At 50.4% G+C, this 9,959-nt stretch overlaps 1 protein-coding gene across 1 annotated transcript in view; it reads right to left on the bottom strand.

The window, feature by feature from the left end:
• The window catches only part of LOC114006470 (myosin-9-like), a 37,436-nt gene that overhangs the window by 24,561 nt on the left and 2,916 nt on the right, over positions 1-9,959 (bottom strand).

The following is a 9,959-nucleotide window of genomic DNA, read 5'->3' as shown; positions in this document are numbered from 1 at the left end:
TCACGCTGAACTAACGTAACCGGAGAAGGCGAAGCAGCCAGAACAACCCCCAGTATCTACCACTTTTCTCCGACCTTTAGGATTTAGAAAGCACGCGCTATAAATGTCAAGTGTCAGCGCCGTGTGCCCATCAGCCCAAGCGGTGACCGTGTCCTACTTCCCACAGCTTCTGTCGTCTTGAACCCGCAGCTCAAAGCCAGCCGCGACCTGCCAAGCCATCTTTCCCAAAGCAGGGCCGGAAGTCCCTGTCCTCCGCTATCCTCCTGCGGTCTGTCTTAACCACGAGCTCTTCGTCAGTGGCCTCTTCCTACTCCCTTCCCGGCTCCACTGCCCACCTGGGTTTGCCTTCCTGTTTCTTCTTTGTACCTGAAGTCCCTGATCTCCCGGCAAGTTTGCTTTCCGACTATTTTGTTTCCACTCACCCCTGGGCCCTGCCTGTGAGACGGGGCTCAGGACACCCAGGACCCTGCCTGAGAGGGGTTGGTGGCCATTGCCAGCACTCCCCAGCCACCCACCTGTGTCCAGCCAGGTGCTGTGGCCTGGCGCTGTCGTGTATAGCCAGCTCTGGTTGGGTCCAGTGGATCTCACCTGCAGCTTCCACAGCTGTTTGATGGCTTCCTCCTGGTTCTTGTGGGCCGTGTCAATGTGGGCCTCCGGATCCTTCAGGTCCATCTCCAGCTTCTTCTGAGCAGCCATTGCCAACAAGCGCTGCTTCTGCTCGTCCTCCACCTCTGCCTCCATCTCCCGCACCTGGGGAAGGAGGCGGCTCAGGAGGCTGGACCGGCACATGGACCATGCCCCCCACGAGCCAGGTGGCTGCAGGCCAGGCCTGTGGGTCCCTGCGTGCCAAGGAGGATCATAACCACACTCTAGAGGTGAGCCACTGACTCCCGGGACATGCTGATGAGGGCTGTGCTCCACCACACACCTGGTCAAACTTCTGCTTCTTCTCCAGGTTGGAGACGCTCTGCCACTGGTGGTCCAGGTCCACCAGGAGGTCGTCCAGCTTCTGCTGCAGCCACATCTTGGTCTTTTCCAGCTTGTCGTAGGCGGCCACCTTTTCCTCATGACGCTGGCTCAGGCCCTCTAGGTCTTTCCGCAGCTTCCTCTTTGCCTCCTCTGCCATCTCCAGGCACCCCACACCGTCCTCCATCTTCTTCTTCATGTCGGCCATCTGGGAGGGTGCAAAGAGTCAGGAGTCACCCTAGGGGTGACACTGCTCAGGCAGTGTGCCCATCCCTGGATACCTGGGTTCTGGCCAGCTGCACCCATTACAGAAATGGCTCTGCAGTCGGCCAGGGGAGGCTGGCCCCACAGGCCTGCTGTGGCTGGACTCTACCTCCTCTTCTACAGCAAGCTTCCCTAAGAATGAGGACCCCCAGGGAAAGCCTCCCTTACCTCTCCCAGGGAGCAGGCAAAGTGCCCTCTAGGGGAAGTAGGAGGAAGGGCAGACCCCACACCCAGCCCTGGCCTTGCACCTGCAGGTAAACCTCAGCACTCAAGCAGGCTGGCCACTCTAGACTGTGGGCGCATTCTTAACCATCTGAGTTGATTTTGGTCTTTTGCTCTCGCATACAGAAGTCCCAAGGCAGGATCTAGAGAAGCCTATGGACTCCTTCTAACGGTAGTGTTTCCATATGTGTAAGATAAGGCCAGCCAATGGTGTGGTTGCTAAAGTGGCTGCCTCCCACATGGCTGACTGCAGTTCTAGCCCCAGATCTGGTGGCTTGATTAACATGCCAGGTGTGTGTGTGTGTGTGTGTGTGTGTGTGTGTGTGTGTGCATGTCCCAATTCCCCAAATAGGAAAGACATGAAGTAGGGACTGTGGCAAGACTACCCTCCACTGGGGAGGGGTGCTTTCTCCTTTACCCCTGTGTCCCTCCAGCAAGATTAGGTGCCCTTTGGCATTTTTTTAAATGCATAAAATAAATACATAGGATTGCCAAGCCAACTAATTACAGACAACGCAGTGTACTATAACCCATGGACTGCCCAGCACATCAGACAGTAAGCCCCAGGAAGGACTGGGTGATGATGCTAGAGCTGGGAGAAGTCTAGTCATAGCTGTAATGCAATGACCAGTGATTTCCTTCCATGACAAGGACCCAGGTAGGTACTGCTGCTACTATGGCCCATTGCCTCGGTTCACGATAGAGACATAGGCTTATTTGAGGCTAGGGCCTGGTGAAAACTGAGGTGTGCTATGCTTCTGTCTAAGTTCATGGGTCCCTGGAGTCCATCAAGCCCAAGGCTGAGGGCTCTGGTCTACCTAAGGCGGGAGTTAGCTCCTGGTGGTGGGGGGTGGGACCAGTCAATGGTAGGCTGTGTGCCTGTGTGCCCCTCCCACAGAATCCTGCCTCAGCTCTGAACCCCCAACCTGAGCGTGGAGCACGGTGATCTGCTTCTCCAGGTTGTGCTTGGCCTCCTCCTTTTCCTCCAGCTGCTCCTTGAAGGAGTTCTTCTCATCCTCCATCTGCCTCAGCTTGGTACTCAGGCTCAGTTTCTGCCGGTTCTCCTCCTGCAGCAGCTCCTACTCGGAAGAACAAGGGCGTTGGGCACTTAGAAGCTGCACATAAGAGCCTCAGAGCACCCCAAAGTTCTCCTCCTGCAGCAGCTCCTACTCCCAAGAACAAGGGCATTGGGCACTTAGAAGCTGCACATAAGAGCACCCCAAGCCCCCCAAAGGAGGGACAGACTCGGGACAGCCATGTAAAAACTGGGAGGCGGGGGGAGAACCAAGAGCTTCCTTGGACAGGTGCTGACGCCGTGTGGGCAGAATCTGGTTCTTCAAGCTGGAAGCTCTTACCTGGGTGTCCTGCAGCTGGGACTCGAGTGTGGAGAAGTCCTTGGTGAGATGGCTAGACTTGCTATCGGACTGGTTGAGGAGACCGGTCATGTTGACCAGCTCGACCTGCACAGGGAGGGCAAGAAAGTTCACAGACCCGGCCATCCCTGCTCGGGGTACCGCCTTGGCTCCTGCAGGCAATGCTGGACCTGAGTCACAGCCAAGACATGGAGGCCTTACTGAGGAGCCAGAGAGAGCGAGAGAGAGAGCGTGAGCCTAGGCGTGCAGGCCTGGCTGAAACCAAGGCACTTCAGAGGCCCACTGCCTGGCTGAGGGTCCCAGCAAAAGCCTCACCTGCAGCTTGGTGACCTTGTCGGCCAGCTCCGTGCGCACACGCTCGCCCTCGTTGAACTTGACCTGCAGCTCCTGCAGCTGGGCCTCCACCTTCTTCCACTTCTCCTCTGAGTCCCCTTTGCCCTGCAGGACCTTCACCTTGTTGGCCAGCTCCCCTCGCTCGTTCTCCAGGGTCTGCTTCACCTTCTTGAGGTTGGCTTTCACCTGGGGTGGGGGTGAGCAAAGGTGTAAGTGGGGCACCAGTGCCCTGACATGAGGATGGACCTTCTGTTAGCACTCAAAGGGCTGCCAAATGCAGAGCCAGAAATTGATGCTTCTGGAGCAATAATGATGTTATTACCAAGAGCCCTGGATGCACACGGCTTGGGCCTCACCTTGGGGCCATGCAGCTAACACAGGATGAACATAAAAGAGCTGTATCTCATGCCTAAGCAAGGCTGGCCTGAGAAGAAACTGTGAAGCAAGGCTGGCAGTTTACATGCTCCAGTTTCTAACTGTGTTTTGCTGTACTAGCCTGCACTCAATTTCTCTGCCATGAGCTTTACTGATGGTACCCCATAAGGGCAAAATAACACCCCCAGCCTTACTGTAACTTTTACAATAATCATAAAGGAATGCAGATCCCTAATATGGGCAAACAGGAATTATCTCCTGAGACTCACTCCACCTGCCTGGAAAATGTCAATAAAGAGTTCTGTATTCACCTCTCCTACTGGGGAATACATAGATAACATTAGAAAAGTTTGAGTTAATGGAAAGCTACTAAATTGGTGAAACGACCTCAGTAGCTGGGGGAGGCTTAGGGACTCATCTGCGAGGCACTGATACCCCAAACAAAGACCATGAGCCACCTTTGATCTCAGGACAAGGGAAGATCACTGTTCCCCAAACCTTAGCCATTGTATAGAACAGCATGTAGAGGGTCCCATGTACACAGTAACCTTTAGGTCAGTCATTAAGCTGCTCACAAGACCACATTCCTTTCCCATGTAGGCAATAGGCTCACCCCCTTAGCTGTAAATTACCCCAAAAGCAATATAGATATTTCACTTTAATATATATTAACCATGTCTTTACTTAACAAGACAAGATTTCCATCTAGGCCTTTGTAACCGGCAATGCTGCCACCCTGGCCTGGGACTGAAGTTATCAAGCTTCCTGCAAGCCCCTCTTCAAAAGACCCTTCCCAGTAATCAAGATCTAAGAAGAAAATGCACCAGACAAATGGACTCCTTCATTCTAAAAACTGTGTTTGACTTCACCTGATCAAACAGAACAGTGCATCATGTCTTATGATTATTGTTTCCATAATTTGTATACCCTGTTTCTTAGAGAAAATCTTTTACTTACTTTCCCTCACCCATCCTACTCCTGTAAAACTCCTTCAATAATAAATACGTATGTCTCCTAGCCATCAGAGCTGCAGTCTTGAGCTTGCTCTGGCTGTTGTCGGCTGAGAACATGCTAAGGGGCATTGAGGTTTCAGTCTGATTTTGTTCACCTGTGTCGCCTTCCTGTGTACCCACCCCAGCTGGAGCAGAGCTTCTGGCACCTGGCCAGTCCTCTCTCAGCTGGCTAGTGACATTGGGAACCTGTTCTCACCACTGAGGGCCTCAGCATTCCCCCCTCCATAATTATCCCTGCCCAGCTGGAGGGGTCCGACCCAGTGGGGCCCCAGGATCTGTTTGAGCCTTCAGCCTTTGAACACAGTTTTGGTCGGCTCAGCACATTGGCAAGGCCGCTGCTGTACGGCTCCCGGACCTATGAGCAAAGCTTGGGTCGACTCAGCATGTTGACAAGGCCACTTGCTGTATGCTCCAGAGACTGCGGTAGCCTTGCTGGGAAGCAACTCCCCCTCTGACTCCCTGATACACTACTATAAAAGAATTACATAGCTCTCTCATACATATTGAGTATGTGATAAAATTTCCCAAAAGTCCCCCAACCACTCCCCTTTGCCCTGACCACCTACTGTTAATTACAATGCTTCATCCCTGCGGTCACAATAGAGGGTGTGCTGAAGTTCTATCTAGGCAGAAATAATCTTCTCGACCTTTGGAAGGCCCTTCAAGATACATTTAACATAAGCTTAAAAATAATCTTTTCTTTACATAAAATAGGATTAGGCCGAAACAGGCCCAGGACACCCCCCACCCTCACCAAGTGAACAATAGGTTCACCCCTTTAGAATAAATAAATATATTAGGATTCCTCAAATTAAGTTTTAGATCCCTATAAAATTACATAAGTATCATTCTTTATTGAGATCCATAAGAACTAATACCTATACTTGAGATTTTATTTTATTAGCATTATACTCAGTAATCACAAAATGGCTGCCGCCAAGCATCAGCTAATAATTAACTCTGCTTGCTGGAGGCTACTTCCCAAAACTACATTCCATGAAGTTTCCAAAGACCTGCCTACATCAAACAAACAATTGCTGAACTGTAATAGACCCGCCCTTAATCTAACCCTGAATAGAATCTATGTTCCCTCTTGTTAAAACTTTATGAACTGATAATTAGAACATGTAGCCCCTCACCCATTTGCTTGCATGTATCATATTTTCAATAAAAAGGCATGATAATTCCTAGCAGTTGTCACTCTACAGAGAGCGATCTCTGGGGGTGTCTGACTGAGGATGTGCACGAAAATGGCACCAAGGCCTCAGTCTTTCCTTCCTGCGCCACCTCCGCCGAGATAACCCACTCCCGCCAAGGTTGGACCCCAGCACTCAGCCACCTTGGCAAGGTAGCGGGAACGTCTGAGTATAAGGTGTCTTTGGTACAGACCCTGCAGTGTTCATGAGACAGTGAGAGAAACCAACTGTTGGTAGTTAGACTTCCAATAAAGCCTCTCTGAAATCTGATGTTTAAAATACTCATGTACATGAGGCCAGGAGGTGGCGTGGTAGTTAAAAGCACTGGACTGTCACGTGGCTGACTCTGGTTCGAGTCCCAGACCTGGTGACTTGCTTTCTCATTTCCCCTCTCTCTGTGTCTCTCTCGGATCAAATTAAAATAAAAGAAAAAAACAAAATTAAATTAAATGACTCTTTGAAAATACTAATGTACAAGGGCCAGCTGATGGTGTCATGATTAGGGATGCTGGACTTTCACTGGCCGACTACAGTTTGAGTCCTGGACCTAGTGGCTTGCTTTCTCACTCTCTTTCTCACTCTATCTCTCACCCACTCACTATGTCACTCTCTGGTCAAATTAAAATAGATAAACAAACAACATAAAAAAAATAACTCTTTAAAGAAATATTAATGTTCTAATGTTCTTTCAAGAAACATAAAAGTGAAGTTTGCGAAATGACCCTGACAATCCCATTCTAGTCTGCACCAAGCAGGCGGCAGGGTCATCAGCAAGTTCAAGGGTCACTGGACAAGAGAAGGCTTCAACCTGCCCAGCTCCTGGTGGAAGCTGATGGCACACAAATGGGCAAGGATGCTTCAAAGAGCACTTTGTAGGTGGCCACATCTCTAGCTGCCACCAAGGGTTCCAATGAGCAAAAAGTCACAGAAAGCACAACTTGTCTTGCTAAGGAACTGCCCAGTCCTCAGCTGCCTGATCAAGAAAGAAGCCAGGATGCACATCACAAGAATTGCAAGAATTTTCTCTGTAAGACCCCAGCTGACCACCATAGGGAGTTCTAGAGAGGGTCCCGTAGTCAGAAGAGGGACCACCAGGGCCCTGAGTTTTGGGTGGCTCCAATATCCTAAAATTCTCTGGCCTGGCAGGTTGCTAAATAGAATAACAGCAATAGCATCACTTTAACAAGAACTTTCTGAGTGTTTGATGTGTATTGCCAGTTTAAAACTCACATAATCAGATGACATAATCACTATCCTTCACAGACAGGGAAACAGAGCCACGGAGACTCTATCAGCTGAGGGCTAGGGATGGACTCAGGCCAGCAGCCTGACATGGGAAATGCTCTGCTCTATGGGCTGGGTGAGAGACTGCGAGGCCCAGCGTGCGGTTGGACTAGAGGCCCCTCCCGACAGCCCCTCCGACCCGCCAGGCGCAGGGGACCCTCTGCACCCGCTTCGTCTGCTCCAGCTGCTCTGCCAGCTCCTCTACAGCCTGCGAGTGCTTCTGCCTCATCTCCTGGATCTGTGCCTCATGGGTCTTGGTCTCCTCCTCTAAAGTCTTCTTCAGGATGTTTACTTCCTGTTCGTGCTTCCACCTGGGGAGAGAAGTACCATCAGAGCAGAGGCCAAGGACCTGAAGGATGCTGCAGCCATCAGGCTCTTCCATGGCTGCAGAGAGACCTGGCAAGGCCCCAGGTGGCCCTAGGCAGCCTTCCAGCCCAGGGGCTTTCCTTCTTGGTTATCTGACCTGTGGCCCATACTTGCAACACTGTGGGGAGGCCTCTGTACCGTTTTAGCCCTACAGCCCACCCTTGCAACTCCAAGCTCTGAGCCGAGTCCTCTAGCAGGCCTTCTACTCGGTAGAGAGAAACTACTGAAGAACCCTCACACTTTCTGGTAAGTAACAGGACCACTGTGTGTTCAGGGGCCCAGGGTTCATTCCTCAGAAACCAAAGTCTCCCCTTCGGTGCCCCCTGACCCTTTATGAAACCGTCAGTCAGCCCCATGGCACACCTGAGCTCTTGCTGGGAAGCTATGGAATCCAGAGTGTCCTCCAACTCTGTTTTCAGTGCTTCCAGCTCTTCCCCAAGGTCCTGTTTCTGTTCCTTGGTTTTATTCCTGGAAGCACGCTCAGACTCCAGGTCTTCCTGGAGTTTGGAAATTTGAGATTCCAGCTCCCAAGTCCTCAGCAGGGTCATGTTCCCCTTAGCGGCTTCTACTTTTACTCTGCCAGAGACCAACAACATCACTATGAGCCCATTTTCACCTTCAAAGAGCAGTTTCCAGAAAAGACCTTAAGAGAGATGTAGCCAAAGATGCTTCTAGCAGTCATAATCATGGCACCTAAGATCACTGAGTAAAAACAATATCTAAGGCATCCTAAAGGTTTAAGGGTAACACCACTTTGAGGTTTGGAAATCTTCATTTTCCAAGTTAAGATTGAAATATTTTCAAAAATTAAAATGTTGAATGAAAAAACAAAAGTTACAATTTAAGATGGTTACAATTAAGTAAAAATAGAAATGTGCTATGGACATTGGATTATTATAACTTATCAATGTAGGTTCCCCAGTAATACATGCATCCTCCAGAAGGGATGTTGACAGTGCGGGAGGCCATGCACACGAGTAGATGGTGTGAATGAGAAGTCTCTACCTTCTGCTCTATCTTACTATGAATCTAAAACTCTTCTAAAAAAAAAAAAAAACTGTGTGCTTATAGCCAGTTTCAAAAGGAAAGGAAGGGACTATAACGTGCAGGTGACACAGTAATGAGTAATGGATGCCTTTTCTGGGATTACAAGTAAAACAAAACAAACAAAAGACAAAGATTCCCTAGACTATGTTCTAAATAGATCGGAACTATCTGCCTAGAAATGTTCCACCAAGACAGTGGCAGAAGGAAGCATATAACTACAACAATACAGGAAGCAAGCAGAAAGCAACGGCTCCGGCCATCTACATACGGGCTGGAGGGCTGGGCCTCACCTGGCCAGGGCGGCCTGGAGCTCCTCCACCTTCCTGGCCAGCTGCATCTTGAGTTCTGCAATCTGGGCCCAGAGCTTGGCAATCTGGTCACTGAGGTCTGTGGAGTCTCCTTCCAGCTTCCAGCGGGTCTTCTCCAGCTCCTGCCACTGTTTCTCCTCCCTGCGGAGGTGCTCTACAAAGAAGGGGGGTGGGAGGAGCCCCAGAGCCCTCAGTGGCCACAGGCTTTTCTGTCTGTTTTGAATTACTTGTAACACTGAGCATTTGTTATGAACATATGTAAGGTTGCAGGGTCAGGACACACAGATGCTCATACCCAACTCCTGGCCGAAGGAAAGGAAGGTCACCACAGGCTGCCAAGTCCCCTGTGTCTCTCTAGCCTCACCCCCTGGCCCTCCTGTCATGGGTAACCACACTCCTAAGTCTGTGTCTAAGTCCTCTATTTGCCTTTAAGGCCATACCATAACCGTGGCGCTAAAAAATTTGATGTTTGGTTTTAAGTGAACACGATCTTACATGAACAGAACTGCCTTGTACGAGTTCCAGAGGTGGAAGAGCAGAGTCAGGGTTCCACGGCTAGTTTTATGATTTCCTGTGACGTCACTTAGGTAAGCTTCCTCACCTTCCTGTACCGCTTCTGAGTATCGGGGTAACAAGCAACCCACTCACTAGGATGTTAAGAGGCTCAAATTGAATTAACATCTTAAAGCAGGGGTCCCCGAGGTGCTTGACCTGTTGAGGGCCACCTCCCCTGCAACATGCAGCTAGGGGGTTCAGTGAGCGAGGCTCTGTGTTTGCAGCCCTCCCCATTGCTCACATTGCCGCCTGTGCCCCCCTCCTGGTGGGTTCTCATGGAGCGTGAGCCCTACTGTTTTGTGACTGTTTCACTGTATACTGCATGTGGTGGTGGGGTTGAGAGTGTAGGTGGATCTGGTGTGCTTGGGTAACCTGGGACCAACACCACCCCTACACCCCCCCATTGTTCGAGGAAGGACTGCTTTCCACGAAGCCAAACCCTTCTGCCAGGAATGTTGGGGACCCCTGCCTCACTACACTTAGAGCAATGCCTGGCCTTGGCAATTACTTTGTGACCTGCCTTTGTCACCCGATCTTAGACTCAATCTTAAAGTGCAGCATGTTTACGTCTCACTGTGACCAACTCATTTGGACGTCGGTCTGGAATTCCATTAAAGGAACACGTCACAGGTTCTCCATTTTACGATGGACAGGTAT

Source organism: Tupaia chinensis, unplaced genomic scaffold (genome assembly GCF_000334495.1).
Source record: "Tupaia chinensis unplaced genomic scaffold, TupChi_1.0 Scaffold148234_1, whole genome shotgun sequence".
Classification (NCBI taxonomy): domain Eukaryota; kingdom Metazoa; phylum Chordata; class Mammalia; order Scandentia; family Tupaiidae; genus Tupaia; species Tupaia belangeri.
The sequence above is the reverse complement of the archived record's forward strand: the minus strand, read 5'-3'. Positions and strand labels throughout refer to the sequence as shown.